This window comes from Trachypithecus francoisi, unplaced genomic scaffold (assembly GCF_009764315.1).
Source record: "Trachypithecus francoisi isolate TF-2019V2 unplaced genomic scaffold, Tfra_2.0 Lachesis_group0, whole genome shotgun sequence".
Classification (NCBI taxonomy): Eukaryota; Metazoa; Chordata; class Mammalia; order Primates; family Cercopithecidae; genus Trachypithecus; species Trachypithecus francoisi.
Genome location: NW_022681453.1, coordinates 46,026,829 through 46,047,852, shown reverse-complemented (window position 1 = coordinate 46,047,852; position 21,024 = coordinate 46,026,829). Strand labels below are relative to the sequence as shown.

Sequence of the window (21,024 nt, the reverse complement as noted above, 5' to 3'; positions counted from 1 at the left end):
TTGCAGAGAGAAAAGCTGCAGGCTTGGGAGTCAGAAAGATTAATTCTAACAGCATGTTTACCAATTACTAATTGTAGTCTTAACCTAGTAGGGCATTTTAGAATTTCTGAGACCTGGTTTTCTAATCTTTATGAAAAATAACACCTGCTTTAGAGGAAGAATAGAGATGACAGGCTTAGCCTAGTCCTGGCACTTGGTAAACAACAAATGAATGTTACTTCTCTCCCATTACATAGGAGACATTTGAAAAATACTAGTTTATTTTCTTTAGTAACACAGAAAAATATTTTGTCACAAGGTGACTAAAAACTTGGCTTACTAATGGAGAGGTGCAGAATGAAGACACTTTGACATTTTACCACATAAGAGATTCAGCCAGGTTTTGATTGGTTCAGATATAGACACCTATAGTAATTCCATCCAATAAGTGGATCATAACATCCTCCTGTAGAAACCTGGACTACTGTCTCAGCAGATACATGAAAAATAAGAAAATATGAAGAAAAAAGAAACAGTATATAATGTTCTTCAATTGCTTTATTTAGGCTTTATGTGGGAATCTTATAGTTGTTCTCCTTCTTAAAAGTCTTCTCTTGTTTTCGTTATTTCTGCATGTATTGACTGATTGATTGTTTTTTGGGAGACAGCAGTTTTGTTAACATCACAGCTTCTGTTTTTCTCTTCCCCATCCAAGCACCCAGGTATAGGGTCCTTGGTCAGTTCAAAAGTTAAAGCTGGAAGCCACTGGAGCTGTCAGCTCCCAAGTCAGTGAATGTGCGGGTAATTTACAGATTGTTCACCCAGCTTCTCATCATTAATCACAAGTCGGTATCCATCTCCTAGGCTCTCAGCCTTTGCTATCTTCTTAGACACAAGGAGTAGGTGTCCAAGAAGCTGCTGTCTTCTTCAGCCTGGTTAATCTGAAGAATGAGCTTCTTAGGAATGACTAGAAAGTGCACAGGAGCCTAAGGAGCCACATCAGGGAACACAAGATACTGCTAGTCCCTATATAGAAGAATGTAGGCTGGGAGGCGATGGTCCAGAATCCCGCAGAATATGGTTGGGGATACACCCCCAGGAATTGCCCGCTAGGCCTTAGTCATTTCATTCCTACCAGTCACACCTACAGCTCCTCAGATGTGTGTGCGCTGTGCAGCCCCATGGCCGCCATGGTTGCCAGCACCATGGCCAGCACCATGGCCACCATCTTGCCAGAGCTGTGATAACCTCCTTCTCTTGTTTTTTAGAATAAAGTTAGAAATCCTTTACATGGAATATAGGGACCCCTGATAGATCTGGGCCCTGCCTAATTCTCAAGCCACTCTCCTTAACTGCTGCACTTAGTCATACGTGGTTCTTGACAGTTTTTTGAATGCACTAAGCTCATGCCTATGGTGGTCCTGCTCCCTGGAATGCTTACTCAATCTGGTTAACTCTTCACGCTTCCTTTTTTCTACTTAAATGGAACTTTTACTAGACCCCTACAACTCAGATCTTTCTATAGTTCCTGTGTTTCTGCTGACCATAAATCACTTATCTATATTAAAATTTTAATATGCATTTATCTAATTATTTGTTTCACATCTGTCTCAGATCGTGTGGAATTAGAGAGTTAATGAGAACAATGTGTCTATCCTGCTCCCTGACAGATTTGCAGGACCTATCAATAAGCTCACTGCTCAATGTCTACATACTGAATGAAGTCACTAACGCTACAGCCACACAATAGTACAAGAGAAGTTATTTCTTCAGCTTTTTTATGTAGAAAATATTTTTATTTTATAAAAGGAAAATTTTTTTATAGCAGCAGAGCATGTAATTTCCAGCCTAATTACTCAGCTGTTATTCCAGTACAGTTGGATAAACACGTTAGGTAATTAATTTCTCCTTTTTAATGGGGCTGAATGTATGAGCTCACAATGCCCAAGTCACAGAATGACCTCAGGATATAGTACAGAGCCGGGTTTCCCAACCTTGACACTTGACATCTTTGGTCAGATGAGTCTTTCTTGTACAGGCTACCTTCTGCATTGTAGGATGCTTAGCAGCATACCTGGCAGCTACCCACTGGTTACAAATAGCACCTATCCTCCCGTCTTGACAATAAAAATGTCTCCAGACACTACCTAATATCTCCTGAGAGACAAAATTGCCCCTGGTTGAAAACCACTGAGTTAGAACAACTGTATTAATACAAAAGTCCTTGTTCTCAGTGAGTTGCCAACCAAGGTGGGTGACATTAATACAGGTACACACATAAAGTTAGGTTCTAGGAAGGAGATACAAAGAAAATGCTATTAAGATTAAAAAAGAATCTCTCCTTCTTCAAGGATTTAGCATTTCATCATGTATTGTCTAATACAATTTGTATCATGACCATGATACAAGTCACTTCCTTACTCTATGAACTGCTTAAGAAAAGCAACAATACATTGTGCAATACCCACAACAGAGCCACAGTGAACATTTATAACCATCAATATTCTGACTCATTACACTAGAGGAAATCCTGAACCCCACACCAGTCTTTCAGACAGGTAAACATGGAGCATTTAGAAATTTTTTAAATCCCAGTGATATGGTAAGGATTTGTGTCCCCAACTAAATCTCATCTTGAATTGTAATCCCCATTATCCACATGTGTCAAGGGAGAAGCCAGGTGAAGGTAGCTGAATCATGGAGGTGGTTTTCCCACACCGTTCTCCAGATACTGAGAGAGTTTTCACGAGATCTAACGGTTTTATAAGGGGCTCTTCCCCCTTTTCTTGGGACTTCTCCTTCCTGCTGCATTGTGAAGAAGGTTCCTTGCTTCCCCTTAGCCTTCCTGCATGATTGTAAGTTTCCTGAGGCCTCCCCAGCTATGCTGAACTGTGAGTTAATTACACTTCTTTCCTTTATAAATTACCCAGTCTCAGGAAGTTCTTTACAGCAGCATGAAAATTGACTAATACAGCCAGTTTTCAGTATTATGCAATATTGTGTTCATATTTCATTGGGCAAACATATTAGAGAAGATGGAAATATGGACAAAATTGTATTTTTTTCAGTATTTCCAGTTCACTGAAAGATGAAATAGAATTGTTTAAGGGGTGGGGGGAACAAAAGGAAAATCCTAAGGATTCCAGAAACATTTTCAAACTGAACAGTAAAATATTTTTTTACTGCTAAAAATAAGGGAATAAAAATTAATCATTAATTTATACTCAAACTGACCTTCTGTTTAGAAGTTCTCAAACAGAATAGATTTCTCTTGCAATCTCCTACTTACTCTTTACCATCATGTTCCAATGTCACCTTTCCTGTGACGTTTTCCATTTACTTCATGCTTCAAATAACACAGGTCTTATCACAATAAATAGTCATAATCTGTTCATATGACATAAAATATGTAAAAGTGCTTATAAGAAGATCTGGCATATAATGCGTGGTAGTTTTTTCCTTCTAAATCTGTAGATTAAGATGAATAATCTGTTCATCTGGTTTTCACTCTGCTTTGACTATTACTTCCTTTGAAACAAGGCTATGCTTAACAGTATACTGCACAATACTTAGAATTTGGTAGAAACTCCAAAATATCTGTTTAGCAAGTGAAGGAATTGGTGAATAAACAATCATATATACGGCTGGGTGCGGTGGCTCACGACCATAATCCCAGCACTTTGGGAGGCCAAGGCAGGCAGATCATGAGGTCAGGAGATCAAGACCATCCTGGCTAACATGGTGAAACCCCGTCTCTACTAAAAATACAAAAAATTACCCGGGCGTGGTGGTGGGTGCCTATAGTCCCAGCTACTCGGGAGGCTGAGGCAGAAGAATGGCGTGAACCTGGGAGGTGGAACTCACAGTGAGCCGAGATCGCGCCACCTTACTCCAGTCTGGGCGACAGAGGGAGACTCCATCTCAAAAACAAAACAAAACAAAATCATATATACATGATTTCAGTTAAGCACATGCTAGTTTGGATTTGACTCAGTCTTAGAAAATGATTTGCCTTAAATCATACCAATAAAAATCCCTCCATGTTTATATAACTTCTATCAGAAACTACAATTTTTTATAACAGATACAACACCAATTCCAGAGAAGAACTCCTAAATGAACATTGGAGTATTATACAATACACATATAATATTGTGCATTAATCGTTGTAATAATTACATAGCTGTATGCAGTTCTCTCCAATCAGATAATAAGCCCATCTGTAAAAACTCAATTGACTCTACCTGTAAACTCAGATCCAGCTAATTAAATGGTGCAGATGTATCTTTGGGACATCAAATCTTACAAAGTTACCATTTTATTACATGAGAGGGCTGTCATAGGTTGATTAAAATCTGCAAAAAAATATTTACAATACTTCTTTTGGAGAAGTTAATTGTTTTACTTGGATGAGGTGAAAAGGCTCAAAATGATTAAAATATTTGATATAACTATGACATATTCATAAATCTACCAGTAGCACCTAACCGCAACTGGAGGCCAGGAAAAAGTACACTGTAGAGGCTCACGTAATTGTGAGAGAGAAAACCTCATGCTCCTGAATACACACCCTGCATCAGACTAGCCATATTTCTTCATTTAGGACATCCTCTGGTATTTTATAAAAGGAACTTAGTCTCCTTGATCAAGTTCTATATATTGGGAATAAAAAATAATTTCTACAAAACTCCAGTATTGTAGTTCATTATATATAACCGATAAATTGACACTAATAATACCATTTTAGCTGCTTGATGAAAAATGACTATGCACTTTAGTACTGATTTGTGTTGCCATTATTTACCATTAATTCTCACTTACACATGCTAATAGGAAAAGCAATGATGTGGGGAATATGAAATAGTAGATCAACTAAAATCATTTTTAATTGGTTCTGGAGAGCATGTCCTCCTTACTTTTCCCTCAGCAAGTTTACACTATTAATTGTTCAGTTTTGATTACAATTAAAACTTATTCCAGTCACCCAAGAGCATTCTAGGTGCCAGAGGTAAGTAAAGAGAATTCTCATTTTGCTATAGCTTAATCCTAAAGATATTAAATGCTTCAGGAAATAAGAAGAAAATAATATTTGCTGAGTGCTTCATATGCCAAGCACTGGTTAAGTGCTTTTAAATATGCTGTCATTTCATCCCTATTATCCTGCAAGGTAGGTGTTACTGTCTGCATGTTGTAGTTGCAAAACTTGAGACTCAAAATGGAAAGCTTACTCAAGGTCACAGAAACTACCAAGACATTCCTCAAACTGTTAAGTGGACTGTGATATACATCTTAAATAGATAGAAATATTGTATCCTTTTTTTTTTTTGTCAAGTATCCTATAGATAAGGCTAGAAGAAATTATTAGAAATCAAAAGAAATGATTTTGCTGCAGTTGACTTTCCCTCACCCAAACTAAGTAAAATGTCACATAGGGGTACACGGATGTTCCCAATCCACTGATGCTTCTGCATAGGTTTATAAAACCAAACGATAAGTGTAGAATTCATATATTTTATTACATAAAAGACAGTAACTGGAGTTATTTTAAAAACTTCTAAAGGAAATATGATGTATTCTACAGAGTATTATTTTGGAAATTCATTGAGTACCCCAGTATAAATGTATAGGCATTAAAGCATGATACCAAATACATACAGGATTAAGAAGATGCTAGCAATTTATAGCAGTTAATCTAAGCTAAATTACGTGTCGCAGGATCATATAATTGGAATTGGACACTATTTATTTTTGCATTGAGAAAGGACACAGACTGCTCACTGGAAAGGTCTTTAATAAATCTAAGTTTTATTCTCATCAGTCCCCTTTAGCCCAAGTTACTCATCTTGTTGCTGAAAATATACTCTCAGCTGTCAAAATTTTAGTATCAATCAACAATCTCTCTGCAGCCTGGATTTTGCTTTGCAAAAGCTTGGCTGGAAGTTAGATAAATCTGTGTTTCTGTGTATGTTTATGTTTACAATACCTACTAGAGCTGAAAACTAGACAGCGATAGTGAATTAAGGCTATTTATGCAGTAATTTTCAGTTAAGTGAACAAAACAGCATGGAATCAACATAACAAATATTAGTCCCTTAAGTTGGTATAATACAATCAACAGAATTTAGCTTTTAATTCCAACACTGTTACAAACTATATTGTCCTTAAGCAAGTAACCCACCTAAACTGAAGTTCATTTTGTTCAGGTCTGAAATAAGAAGGTAGACTATTAATTTCTATTCTGAAAAGTACAGTGATTCTGGATATGAAAACAATATCTTAACATCACTGCTACTTAAGTATGGTCTGTGAGTCACCAGCATCAGGATCATCTAGGTCTTGGTTACAAATGCAAAATCTCAGGTACCATACAGGCTTCCTAGGGCAGAATCTGCATTTGTAACAAGATTCCTAAGTGATCTGTAACCACTTTAACTTTGAGAAGTACTGGTCTAGTTATCAAGTTGTAGCAATAAACACCATACCATCTAATCTGCATAAATCTTATTGTGTTGACAGTCCTGGAATTTCTAGTAAAAATGTGCTAGTCTTTAACAGTATCTAAATGTCTCTTATAAAAATTTATTCTGCTTAGTTAAGAAGCTAGATATTGCGAAAATGTCCAAAGCCAAAGACAGCATCTATTCCCTTATCCCTGACTTTTTAAGCTGTAAAGCACTTTGCCTGCAATAAGTTCCTGACCAGAGCTGAAAAAACAAAGCAACTGTGTCACAGGTGTTTGAACAAGAGCAACTCCATCTTGAATAGGGGCTGGGTAAAATAAGGCTGAGATCTACTCGGCTGCATTCCCAGGAGGTTAGGCTTTCTTAGTCACAGGATGAGATAGGAGGTTGGCACAAGATACAGGTCATAAATACTTTGCTGATAAAACAGATTGAGGTAAAGAAGCTGGCTGAAATCCACCAAAACCAAGATAGGGAAGAGAGTGACCTTTGGTTGTCCTCACTGCTTATTATACGCTAATTATAATGCATTAACATGCTAAAAGACACTCCCACCAGCACCATGATAGTTTACAGATGCCATGGCAACATCAGGAAGTTACCCTATATATCTAAAAAGGGGAGGGACCCTCAGTTCCAGGAATTGACCATCCCTTTACTGGAAAACTCATGAATAATCCACCCCTTGTTTAAAATATAATCAAGAAACAACCATAAAAATGGGCAACCAGCTACCCATGCCACTGCTCTGCCTATGGAGTAGCCATTCTTTTATTCCTTTACTTTCTTAATAAAATTGCTTTCACTTTATGGACTCTTCTTGAACTCTTTCTTACGTGAGATCCAAGAACTCTCTTAGGGTCTGGATTGGGACCCCTTTCCAGTAACAACTGTTCTCCTCACCAATAGCTACAAATGACATGAGCAACAGGAAATGGAAACACTGATACCTGTATTGGATTTTCTTTGGTACAGGATTAGCAGTCGGGAAACACCGAGCCAATCAAGGTAAAAAGCACCCAGGCAACAACTGAGGGGAGGTCTAGAAGGCAGGAACAAAGTGGCTTCCAGATGTTAATTGTTATATACTAACCTGGGATAAACCCTGCCCCTGCTACAATTTGAATTAGAACACAATTTAGCATTGGTGGCAATTTCCTGATTGTATTTTAAAAACCTTTGGGCTGTCTGACAAGAATGCAACTCTTTCTCTTAGGAGGTCCCGGTTTTTCTTTGTACTAAAAACTGGAGCAGGAGATTTTTCTCATTGTGGAATTTCTGGTTAGGATACAGAGACCCAATCCAGTGGGTCATGTTAGTCCAGAGCTGGGATGGCCAGTATCAACTGAATATATACTAATGTAGAAAGAAGAAATTGCAAAGATAAAATACCTTCAGGGATTGGAGGAGGGTGCAGGAGGGGGTTGGGGAAGAAGAGAGAATGCTAATTGCCCACAGGGTCCCTGAAATAGGTCCCAGAAATACAGAAAGGTAACCTTTGCTCCTGACCTGAACAAAGCTGTAATTCATAGCTGTAAGTTATATGAGATTCCTTGTATTCTTCCAATAAACTAAATTCTTGTTCGGACTAAATTAAGAGAGTTTCTGTTTCTGACAACTGAGATTTCTTGGCCAAGACATTGATCAAACATGTGCAATGACAGCATATTTATGTTCCATATTTCTATATACAGACCAAACGTTCCTTGAGATCAACATTGTAATATTAGCTCATTGATTGACTCGCTGGGTGATCTTGAACAAAACCTAATTCTTTACATTTCTGTATTCCTGTCCTTAAACACGAACAAAATTCTATCACAATGCTTTGACACAGGTCAGAAGTTAGGAGAAATGCTGAAGCTACTTGAGAAATAGGCATACTGCGCATAATTCAAGGATGTTACTAAGCAGATGCTAGCTTTGGGGCATTCACAGCAGTTCTGGCAACTTTAAATAGCTAATACAGCTTCTGAGGCTGCCCAGCTACTGACACAGCAGGGCTTATCCACTGGGAGGCTATGACTCACTTATTCTCCCAACTCCTGGATGTAATCTGACACAATGTATCCCCAAGACACTGCCTGCTGCTAATGCTTCTATTTCTGTCTTGGAGCCTTTTAATTTGTATTTGCCTCAAATGGTTTATGCCTGCTTGTCAAGTGGGATTCTCACCTCACTTGGAAATCCTGGCTCTTTGATAAGGAAGAGAGTAGGTGGCAGGGAGAGCTGACATGCCACAGAAAACCGTGTAAGCAATCAACAGCTTCCTTACAGCCAAGTGTGATTTTTTTTTCCTGCAATACTAGCTGAAAGCACTACAGCACAACTGTCTCCTGCTAATATCAGATTCTCATACACAAAGTCCCTATTAGTACTTCACTACAACTAGTTGCTCTGACATCACTCTGGTGGGTGCATTTCTTGAAGCCTATTTATGTAACTCCTTGCACTTAAGGTTCAAAATATTCAGGGTTTTTTTTGTTGTTGTTGTTGTTTTTTGTTTTGTTTCACTTTTTTGAGATGGAGTCGCGCTCTTGCCACCCAGGCTGGAGTGCAGTGGCTCCATCTCAGCTCACTGCAACCTCTGCCTCCCGGGTTCAAGCGATTCTCCTGCCTCAGCCTCCTGAGTAGCTGGGATTACAGGTGCCTGCCACCACGCCCAGCTGATGTTTCTACTTTTAGTAGAGACGGGGTTTCACCATGTTGGCCAGGCTGGTATCAAACTCCTGACGTTAGGTGATACGCCTCAACCTCCCAAAGTTCTGGGATTACAGGCATGAGCCACCATGCCCAGCCCAAAATATTCAGCTTTTTGTCAACTGTAGCAATATGAGAAGTAATTATGAATTCTGACCCTGGAATCAAAATAGAATTGAAGGGGAATCCCAACTCTGCCACAGATTTACACTGAGATATTGGGAAGCTTATGTAATCACTCTGAAATTCAGGTTTTTTAATCAACAAGATGAAGAGATGTTATGAGATGTTGGAACCCACCTTAGGTTACATCTTAAGAAAATGTGTTTATAAGGATTAGGATCACTACTTATATGCCTAGTATATCATATTGAAAGGTGACAACATGCTAGTAGCCCTCACTCTTGGTGCCTCCTCGGCCTCGGCATCCACTCTGGCCGCACTTGAGGAGACCTTCGGCCCGCCATTGCACTGTAGGAGCCCCTCTCTGGGCTGGCCAAGGCCAGAGCTGGCTCCCTCTGCTTGCAGGGAGGTGTGGAGGGAGAGGAGTGGGTGAGAACCAGGTCTGCACTCCCTGCTCACAGGCCCGCGCTGCCGGCCCAGGGCAGTGAGGGGCTTAGCACCCATGCCAGCAGCTGTGGAGGTTGCGTCGGATCCCCCAGCATTGCCGCCCACATGCACCGTGCTTGAATTCTCACAGGGCCTCGGCCACCTTCCCGCAGGGCAGGGCTCAGGACCTGCAGCCTGCCATGTCCCAGCCCCCGCCTCTGCGGTGGGCTCCTGCTCGCCCTGAGCCTCCCCGAGGAGTGCTGCACCACCTGGTTCCATCAACTGCCCAGGGGCTGAGGAGTACAGGTGCACCGCACTGGACTGGCAGGCAGCTCCCCCGGAGGCCCTGCTGCAGGATCCACTAGGTGAAGCCAGCTGGGCTCCTGGGCCTAATGGGGACTTGGAGAACTTTTATGTCTAGCTAAGGGATTGTAAATACACCAATCAGCACCCTGTGTCTAGCTCAAGGTTTGTAAATAGACCAATCGGTACTCTGTATCCAGCTAACCTAGTGGGGACGTGGAGAACTTTACCATCTAGCACTCTGTCTAGCTAAAGGATTGTAAACGCACCAATCAGCACTCTGTATATAGCTCAAGGTTTGTAAACGCACCAATCAGTGCTCAGTGTCTAGCTAATCTAGTGGGGACTTGGAGAACTTTTATGTCTAGCTACAGGATTATAAATGCACCAATCAGCACTCTGTGTCTAGTTCAGCACCTGTGTCTAGCATACCTTTAATGCACCAATCAGCACCCTGTCAAAACGGTCCAATCAGCTCCCTGTAAAATGGACCTATCAGCTCTCTGTAAAATAGACCAATCAGCAGGATGTGGGTGGGGCCAGATAAGGGAATAAAAGCAGCTGCCCAAACCAGTCACTGGCAACCCACTCAGGTACCCTTCCACAGGGTGGAGGCTTTGTTCTTTCACTCTTTACAATAAATCTTGGTGCTGCTCACTCTTTGGGTCCACGCTACCTTTAAGAGCTGTAACATTCACCACGGAGGTCAGGAGTCTCACTTCTGAAGTCAGTGAAACCACAAACCCACCAGAAGGAGGAAACTGCAGACACATTTGAACATTTGAAGGAACAAACTCCAGACTACCATCTTTATGAACTGTTAACACTCACTGTGAGGGTACGCAGCTTCATTCTTGAAATCAGCGAGACCAAGAACCCACCAATTCCAGACACAATATGTGCTGAATATATAAGCTGTCATCATCATCATGAAGTGAGGACTCCTTTATTTATTTATTTATTTATTTTTTGAGATGGCGTCTCGCTCTGTCGCCCAAGTTGGAGTGCAGTGGCATGATCTCAGCTCACTGCAGGCTCTGACTCCCAGATTCACACCATTCTTCTGCCTCAGCCTCGAGAGTAGCTGGGACTACAGGCGCCCACCACCACCCCTGGCTAATTTTGTTTTTGTATTTTTAGTAGAGACGGGGTTTCACCGTGTTAACCAGGATGGTCTCGATCTCTTGATGTCATGATCTGTCCACCTCGGCCTCCCAAAGTACTGGAATTACAGGCGTGAGCTACCACACCCAGCTTGTTATTTTAATTGATAAATTATAATTGTATACACTATTAAGTAAAATGTGATGTTTTGATATATGTAAAAATCGAAAATGATTAAACTGACCTAATTAACGTATCACCTCACTTCTATTTTGTGGTTAGACATTTGAAATTTACTCTTATGCTGAAATATACATTATTGATTGTAGTCACCTTGCTTCGCAATAGATCTCAAAACCTATTCCTCTTGCCTATACATGAAACTTCGTACCTTTTCACCAACAACTCCGCATTCTCTCCCTCTTTCTACCCTCAACCTCACTAACCATCATTTTACTACTACTATGAGTTAAGACTTTTTAGAGTTCATAAACAGTAGTCCCCTCTTATCTATGGTTTGCTTTCTGGAGTTTGTTACTGCAGTCAGCCACATTCCAAAAAATATTAAATGGAAAATTCCAAAACTAAAGAATTCATAAGTTTTAAATTCTACACCATTCCATTCCGAGTAGCGTGAAGAAATCACACACTTTTCTACTCCAGGGGGAATGTATCTAACTCAGATAAAGGGGGATAAGTGAGATAATACATATTTGCTTTCTGTTTTCAAAGCATGAGAACTCCGTTCTCTGTTTCTTTCAAATACTACTAAATATCATCCACTTTTTTAGTGTAATTAAGGTCACCCTTGTCCCATCTTTGAGGGAGAAAAAAAACTGTGGAAAAGTATGTTCTCTCCTGCATGCTGAACATCAAGACTTTGGTTTTGTGTGAATCTGTGCCACTTTTAACCAAACATTTCTGCACCTAAGTTTCCTGCACTACAAAATGAGATTTGGTCTGGATGTTATCTGGGGTACATTTTACTTATGGTGTTCTATGAGTTTACTCTTTCTAGTTTGACTACTAGAATATCTCACATTGATGGCAGAAGTTGTATGATATAGTTCTCCAATTATACAATAAACAGAACTTGAGCTTCAGCAGTCAATATGGTTGAACCAAACTCAATATAGGAACGTTTACAAACACAGAATCACTAAAACAAGGAACCAGTACATTGTACAGAAATTAAAGTATATATGTTGGGCCATTTTTACTGCAGACTATATGGTGTGTTGGGAGGCTGCATTAATCAGAATTATTTAGGCTGTGCTACAGTAATCCAGGAATATAGTAAATGGCTTCAAACAAAGTTTTCTCTCTCATACTCATGCATAATCTGGTACCGTTTGCCTGCTTTGCTCCCCATTTTCCTTTGTTACATTTGCCTTGCTTAAATTTTCATTGGTTAGTGAGACATTTTAGATAGTTCCTGATTAAATTCAATTTATAAGCATCAATTAAATATTGACTGAGAGCTATTCATTTCTTGTTATTTCATGAACAAAAACGTAATGAAGAGACATTACAAGGTATTTAGGCCCTCAGTGAATAACAGCTTTAGAAGTGCCTGGAAAAAAGAAAAAAGAACCACTCCTAGAATTCTACTCTATTCTTTTCTTTATTTAAGTATACTTATTATGTGTTTATCTTACACTAGTACAGAGCACTTTACAGCAATTGCTTGGCCCTTTTGTTCAGAATTATTAGCATCAAGACAAATCTGTCCTTGTGTACCTTTTGATGCTCCTTTTATTTCACTGCCATCAACCACTTGGTGGAAGTTTTTATTTTCCTGTTATTTTTCTCCCTGCGGAGTAAAGATGAGGTTAAGAAGATTATTCAGCAGGTGTGTCCAATCACCTGCTCTCCTAATCCTTGGTTTTTACACTCTTAAAGAACACTGCTGGGGATACCTTAGGTTCTGTCATTACCAACATGGTTAATCCTGTACTTCCCTAAGACTTGGCATCTACCTACTTTGAAGACAGCTGTGACTATGGCTCCCCTTTTAAAACTTCATTCTCCTAGCAAGGATCTAGTTAGATTTCATCTTATCTCTAATCTTTTATTTCAAAGGTGGACGAAAAGGTAAAACAACCACAATGACTTCTCTAAGACACATTCAGTCCCTGACCTTTGAGACAAGTGCCTGTCTCACTTCAAAATACATTTTAATGGCAAGGGTGGATTGCTCTAAGTCTATGCCTTGTCCCTCAGGCTCAGAGACATGTTAACATCATCCTGTTGTATGATATTTCATCCTGTTCATGTAAAGTTGACTGTTGTTTCTCTTCAATTTCAGGGCACCAATCCTCAGGTTTAAGCTTCTCCAATTTCTCTAGCTTGTTTCAGGTTGTTTCAACATTCTCAATGTGATATATAGGTCCATCAGTACTCCAAGATCTTAGTCCACTTTGCATTGGTATGTCTCCACTGGGTAAGATTATCCGAGTCCATGTGTTTGCAAAATCATAGCTATGCTACTATTCTGCAGATAGTCCATCATTCCCTACAAGCTTGGATTTTTAATAAATTTTCTCTACAAGTTCAAACAAATGTATCATTTTTACATTTGCCTTAAAATTGTCATGGATAAAACATGAACTGACAGCAATTCATTGGCAACCTGGGTAATATCTGTTAGTATTATCTTTGACTGTGATGCTCAAATCATGGAGTCTGATTCTGTGATCACTTTTAAAGAGGATACTCTACAGGGAATTACACTGTGTTCTTCTGGGTGATTTATGAAGTTTACAGTCCTTCATATCACGAGCAATTAGAAGGGTTATTTTGTACTAAATGTTCCAAAGACTGTTTTGCAATTTTGACGAGCTACTATGGGTCTTAGTTTAAACATGAAAAGGTTAAAAATGCACCCTAATTTCTTTTTCTATATGTAAAAGGCAGTAGTGCAGGCTGACTTCAGAAGGCCATTTGACAAAAAAAAATATGTCAACAAGCACTTTCTTAATACTAACTCTTGAGACTCTTAAAATGACAAACATAATTGCATTTGAAAGAGACCAAATGAAATCTACAGGCAGGCAGCCCGGGCGGCGCCTTGAGCCTAGTTAAAAGTTGACGCCGGACCTAACCGATAATGTTATCTATAGATTTCAGATGTTGTATAGACAAGCAATGTGAAAGTCCCTGTCTTGTTCTTTTTCTGTTCTAATTACTAGTGCTTGCCATATATCTCTCAACTTCCTGAGCCCAGTATAAACATATCCCACCATATGTCTCCCCTCCATATATCCCTCAACTTCCTGGGCTCATCCCACCATATGTCTCCCTACCATATATCTTTCAATTCAAAGACTACCATATATCTCAACTTTAGAAGGACACCACCTGGAAAATCCCCGATAAGAACACAGCCGTTTGTGAGAGCGCGGGAACCAATAAAAAACTGCTAAATGTATAAACTTAAAATGTTAACCAATTGTAATGCTGTAACCTAAAGAATTCCCTCGTTCCTCTGCAACTTTACAAGTCCTGTTTACATTAGGCTATAAAAGGCAAGCGCACGCATTGTTCTGGGCCCTCCTGTATGTTGTGGAACGGAGGGACCAAGTTCGAACTTGCATTAAAGATCCTTGCCGCTTGGCTTTGACTCTGGACTCTGGTGGTCTTTTTCGGGGAACAAACGGTCTGGGCATAACACATTCATTTCTAGGTATAGTAAGATATGATGGTTCTTTACATACAGGTACATATAAAATATTGCAAACCAAACCAGTTGGGGTAAAACATTTATTGCAATAATGTAAATTTTAAAAGATTTCAGCTGGAAATAAAGAATCAAATATTACAGTACTGGGTACACAGTTGTATCTTTCCTAAAAGCTTGTCAGATTTAAACTCGCTTAGCTTGGAGAAGAGAATGCATTTACTAAGGCATATAGTTTCAACTTCTTATTTTATAGATGGGGAAGCTTGAGCCCAAGAAAGTTTAATGATTTGTCTAACAGGACACAACTGATTAATATCAAAATGGAAAGACGACAAGAGACCTGGTATTCTTGTTTTTCTTCCTATTAGTTCATACTGAGATATGAGTCATAGGGTTAGAAAAGCATTGTGGATAATGTAATTTGAATTTTTTTTTTATAGTCTAGGAAGCTGATGTTAGAAACTTCCAGTTTTGAAAACATAATGAACCCAGCTAATATAGACCAATGACCACCTAAAGGCACAGAAAAATAATGAATATAAGTAAAACAATTTTTAAAAATCTATCAAATTTAAGGAAAGGAAATGGAATGCTGAAGGTCTTATTAAGAAACAGAGGAACTGAAGACTCTGCAATAAGTTTTAGTTAATGTGGTGGTGGTTCAGGGACAAGGTGGTTCCCACTATAGGAATGAGGGCTGGTGAGCCAGGGTATTGATGTCTAAGGAGGGACAGGAGACAAAACTTCCAAGCACAAGGAGATTAATCTAAAGTCCCTACATAAAACACAGATTCCCTAATTCCCTGAAAAGAAGCTAGAAAAATGAAGCAAATGTCCTCAACAAGAAATAAGGAATTCTGTTGTCTTTGGACTCAATGTGACCCCTGTAAGAAATAAAAACCTCATGCCTGGGCCAAGCGTAAGTATATCATCTAATTTACTGTACTCATAAAATGCACGAAGTTAACAAAAACTGATATGTTACCTTTTATATCCTAAAGACTCAATAAAAGCACAAGCAGAACCACTCTTGGGGAATGCTGTCACAACAGAGTTCACAGCATTCCCAAAGAAAGGAAATATTTAAATAAGGTGAGCTCAAAATATAAAATTACAAACTGTATGTGGGAGGAAAAAAAAACCTAGCCGGGCGCGGTGGCTCAAGCCTGTAATCCCAGCACTTGGAAGGCCGAGACGGGCGGATCACGAGGTCAGGAGATTGAGACCATCCTGGCGAACACGGTGAAACCCCGTCTCTACTAAAAAAATACAAAAAACTAGCCGGGCGAGGTAGCGGGCGCCTGTAGTCCCAGCTACTTGGGAGGCTGAGGCAGGAGAATGGCATAAACCCGGGAGGTGGAGCTTGCAGTGAGCCGAGATCGCGCCACTGCACCACAGCCTGGGCGACAGAACGAGACTCCGTCTCAAAAAAAAAAAAGAAAAAAAAACCTACCATGAAAAACTTCAGTTGGCACAGTAAAAAGAATCATAGAGTGTAAGCACAAAAAACAATAAAAGATTAATGAACATGAGGAGAAACTAAGAGTGTGTAAAATAATTACAAATAAAAAGGAACTGAATTCATAATAAAGCAAGAAATCATGACTTAAAAAAAAAAAGATAAACCAAAAAGAGCTTCTAAAAATTAAAACCAGAAATTGAAATTGAAAAAAAAAATGAACATTTGGAATAGCCATGCAGTGCTTTTCATAAATATTACAGTTCTCCTTTGTTTCCAGGTGCCTATTAAGATTGTATTTCCTGGCCGGGCATGGTGGTTCATACTTGTAATCCCAGCACTTTGAGGAGAAATTAAGAGTATGTAAAATAATTACAAATAAAAAGGGACTGAATCCATGATAAAGCAAGAAAACATAACTTAAAAAAAAAAAAGATAAACTAAAAAGAGTTTCTAAATATTAAAACCAGAAATTGAAATATATATATATATATAAAGAACATTTGGAGTAGCCATGCAGTGCTTTTCATAAATATTACAGTTCTCCTTTGTTTCCAGGTGCATATTAAGATTGTATTTCCTGGCCGGACATGGTGGCTCACGCTTGTAATCCCAGCACTTTGGGAGGCCTAGGTGGGCAGCTAACCTGAGGTCAGCAGTTCGAGACCAGCCTGGCCAACACGGTGAAACCCTGTCTCCACCAGAAACACAAAAATTAGCTGGATGTGATGGTGGGCACCTGTAATCCCAGTTACTCGGGAGGCTGAGGCAGGAGAATCACTTGAACCTAGGAGGCAGAGGTTGCAGTGAGCCGAGATTGTGCCACTGCACTCTAGCCCAGGCGAAAGAGCGATACTCTCTCAAAAAAAAAAAAAAAAGAAAAGAAAAGGTTGTATTTCCTTATAGTCTTTGGAGTCATCTATTGACTTCTTTTGCTGGTGGAATATGAGGAAAAATGATATGTGTCAATTCTGGGAGGAAGTTTTCTGAGCCAGTTTATGATTCCACAGGTTCTCTTTATTTTGCCTTCGCATTCCCAGATAGATAGTGCCTCCATCAACACAGAGGTCCCCTGTTAACTTTCATTGAGAATGTTGCATGAAAGAGAAATAAACTTTTCTTGTTTTAATCCATGACACTTGGGGCTGTTTGCTAATGCAGCATGAACAAGGCATCCTAATGATACAAAAGTTAAGTAGCAGAATAGACACTGATGAACAACATATTTAAAAACTGAAGGAATCCAGAGGGATTTTCTTATAATGCAAAATGAAGACAAAGAAAAAAGTGAAAGGGTAGCTAGGAGTTATGGATAGGAGAAAGAAACAGACCAAAATATGTTTAAGAATGCAGAAAAGAGACAACAAAAATAATCTTAGAAATACCAATAGTCACATAAATAATAAATGAGAATTTTCCACAACTGGAAAAAAGAAGTGTGTCCTGAGGTTGAAAAACAGAATAGCATAAGAGAAGAACTAAACATAAATGCATACTTGGACATATCATTGTGAAACTGCAGAACTCCAAATGTAAGAAATATCTTAAAAGTGAACAGAGAAAAAAGATCACATACATAAGAATATCAATTTGACTAACAGCAGATTTCATTATCTGTAGTAATAAAGGATAGAAAATATATCTATGGTATTGAGGGGAAAATACCATCAACTAACAATTACAATCCAAGCTTAACATTATTCAAAAATAACAGCAAACGCATAATACTTAATGATAGGCAAAAATTAGAGAACTTACCATTAACAGGAGCTACTAAAAATTTAATGGGTACCTTGAGCAAAAGGAACTTATACTCAAAGGAAGTGGGATGCTGGAAGCAGTGATGATAAATAAACTAGTAAATATATAAGAAAACCTATGTAAGTTAAGCCTTGACTGTATTAAATATAATAATAATTACTAAGAGGAAGAAAAAGTTGAACTAAAATAATATGCATAGAAGAACAACTTGGAACTTTGAGTGATACAATTTGAGTTAAAGAATTTTAGGTCTTATTTGGGAACATTATTAAATTTGACTTTGCTAAGGTTAAAATTTGGCAGAGCACACTAAAAATGAAAACAGTGAAAAATCTGAAATAATAATAAGAAATAACGGAATTAAGAAAATCAGTTAATTTAGTAGAAGGTGGAGAAACATTTAGAAACAAAAAACCTGATACAAAAATAAGGTGATGGAAAGAACGTTAACAATATTTCAAAATAAATGCAAAAAAATTCAGCTCCCTTAGTAAAAAAGAAGGGGGAAAATTCACACTGAATAACACAATTATCCTTTATATTTCCAGATTATAATTTTTATTTCAATGTCTAAAAACAAAGGGTTTTTAAAAAGAATCTCTAAAATGTGACTGAAAGGATAAAAAAAATCATAAATAATAAAAATGATGGACAATTGAATCACATTTTCAGGAAGTGCTTATTTTCTTATTGGCAGTAGCTTAAAATGTATTCAGGAGCATATGCATGAAACATTCTAATATAAGGCCACAGGGATGTGTTCTCTTAGTTCTAACATCTCACTTACAGTATGTTAATACTCTTCTCTCAGCACAGGTAATGTTACCTTCGCTAGGGAAGGCTCTGTCAACTACCAAGAGAACACAGAAAGAATAAAACTCATGTTTCTCTGTCACCTATTTCCCTGTTACATCAAAAGTCCCTCGGGGGCTGATTAAATTCATTAAGCGCTACAGAAATTCTAGCCATTCTTTTCTTTCTGGCTAAGATGCCAGAAGGAGAAAAGCCAACCCTGGAACAGTTGAGCTGCCAAAAATCTAATGTGATAGCCTTATATTTACAACCAAATAATACTAATTATAAAAGTATCAATTATGGAGGGTCTATTTCCTAACTGGCACCACAACAGGTTCATGACATTTATTTTTCCTAAGCTAACAAAAGGGCTAATCAGTACCCTTATTTCACATTTTGAGAAATAAGAGAGAGGTAGTCAGTGAAATATTTAGACTACAAACTCATTCCTGTCTGACCCCATCATTCAGAATCTCAGTATGAAACTATGAATCCTGACATTTAAAAATTTGACCTGGGCCAGGCACCTTGGCTCATGCTTGTAATCCCAGCACTTTGGGATGCTGAGGTGGGCGGATCATGAGTTCAGGAGTTTGAGAGCAGCCTGGTCAACATAGTGAAACCCCATCTCTACTAAAAATACAAAAATTAGCTGGGCGTGGTGGCAGGCACCTGTAATCCCAGCTATTCAGGAGGCTGGGGCAGGAGAATCGCTTGAACCCAGGAGGCAGAGGTTGCTGTGAGCTGAGATCACGCACCTGCAATCCAGCCTGGGCAAAAGAGCTCGACTGAATCCAAAAAAAAAAAAAATTTGACCTGGCCTTTGACCTTGGCAGTCAGGTCAGACAGGACTCTCAGGAGGGCAGTGTGCAAAGATTTGAATGACAATATGCTTATTTTGTTATATCGCTGATACAGTTTGGATGTTTGTCAATCCCAAATGTCATCTTGAAATCTGACACCTAGATTGGAGGTGGGGCCTAGTGGGAGGTGTTTGGGCCATGGAGGAAGGCTGTTCATGAATGACTTAGTGCCTTTCCATGGGTAATGAGTAAATTCCTGCTGTATTAGTTCGTGCAAGAGCTATTTGTTTAAAAGAGACTGGCCTCTCTCTTCTCTCTCTTGCTCCCTCTCTGACCTTGTGGCATGCCTGCTGCCCCTTTTCCCTCTGTCATAATTGGAAGTTTCCTTTTACCAGCAGTTGCTGGTGCCATTCTTCTTGTACAGCCGGAAGAACCATGAACCAAATAAACCTCTTTCCTTATAAATAGCCCAGCCTCAAGTATTCCTTTATAGCAATGCAAAAAAGACTGAGAATGTCACCATAGCTATGTTACCAGTGGAGAGTCTTGACTATGAATTGTCTAGGTTCTTGGCATTTTGAACAAAGAATTGGACAAAACACACAAACAAAGCAACAAAAGAATGAAGCAATGAAAGCACAGATTTATTGAAATTAAAGTGTACTCCACATAGTGGGAGCAATCTTGAGCAAGTAGCTGAAGAGCACTGGTTACAGAATTTTCTGGGGTTTACCCTCTAGAGGTTTCCCATTGGTTACTTGGTTACACACTATGTAAATGAAGGAGTGACCCACGACCAGTCTGACTGGTTGCAGAGAGTGACCAATCAGAGACTGAAGCGAAGTTACAAAGTTACACCTTATGCAAATGTCTGATTGGTTGCAGGAGGGGGCCAATTAGAGGCTGAAGTGAAGTTACAAAGTTATTACACATAAAGACTTGGCCCTTGACCAGTGTGGCTGGTTGCAGGAGGAGGGGATCAATCAGAAGTACTTTCCATTTTTCATGGGCAATGCAGTGCAAAGGGAATAGCCTCTAATCCTTTTGTTACCTGGTTGGGGGAGGTCAGGTCTTCCTTTGGATTCGGTTCTAGGAAGTCAGTGCTAATTGCCCTTAGCTTTACCCTGCCTCCAGACCCTGTTCTCCTGCCTCAGCTGAAGATGAAATTTTGTCTTCCTAAAACATATTTTCTTATCTATTACTTTATTGAGATGTATAAAATTCACCATTCACTGCACAATTCAGTGGTTTTTAGTGTATTCACAAGGTTTTGCAGCCATCACTACTCCCTAATTCCAAAACATTTTCATCACCTCCCAAAATAAATCCTGTGACCATTAGTAGTCAGTCACTCCCCACTTGCATATCTCCTTAGTTTCTGGAAACTATTAATCTACTTTGTGTCTCCATAGTTTTGCCTATTCTAGG

General features: G+C 39.1%; 1 protein-coding gene across 3 annotated transcripts in view; it reads right to left on the bottom strand.

The window, feature by feature from the left end:
* CNTN4 (contactin 4) overlaps positions 1 to 21,024 on the bottom strand; it is a 1,029,443-nt gene that overhangs the window by 743,453 nt on the left and 264,966 nt on the right. The window contains exon 3 of one of the 3 annotated variants that reach the window (XM_033210483.1): positions 12,837 to 12,909. The exons of the other annotated variants lie outside the window; for them this stretch is intronic. The gene's annotated coding sequence lies outside the window, so the exon portion shown is untranslated. The remainder of the gene's footprint in view (positions 1 to 12,836; positions 12,910 to 21,024) is intronic. 3 annotated transcript variants of the gene reach the window in all.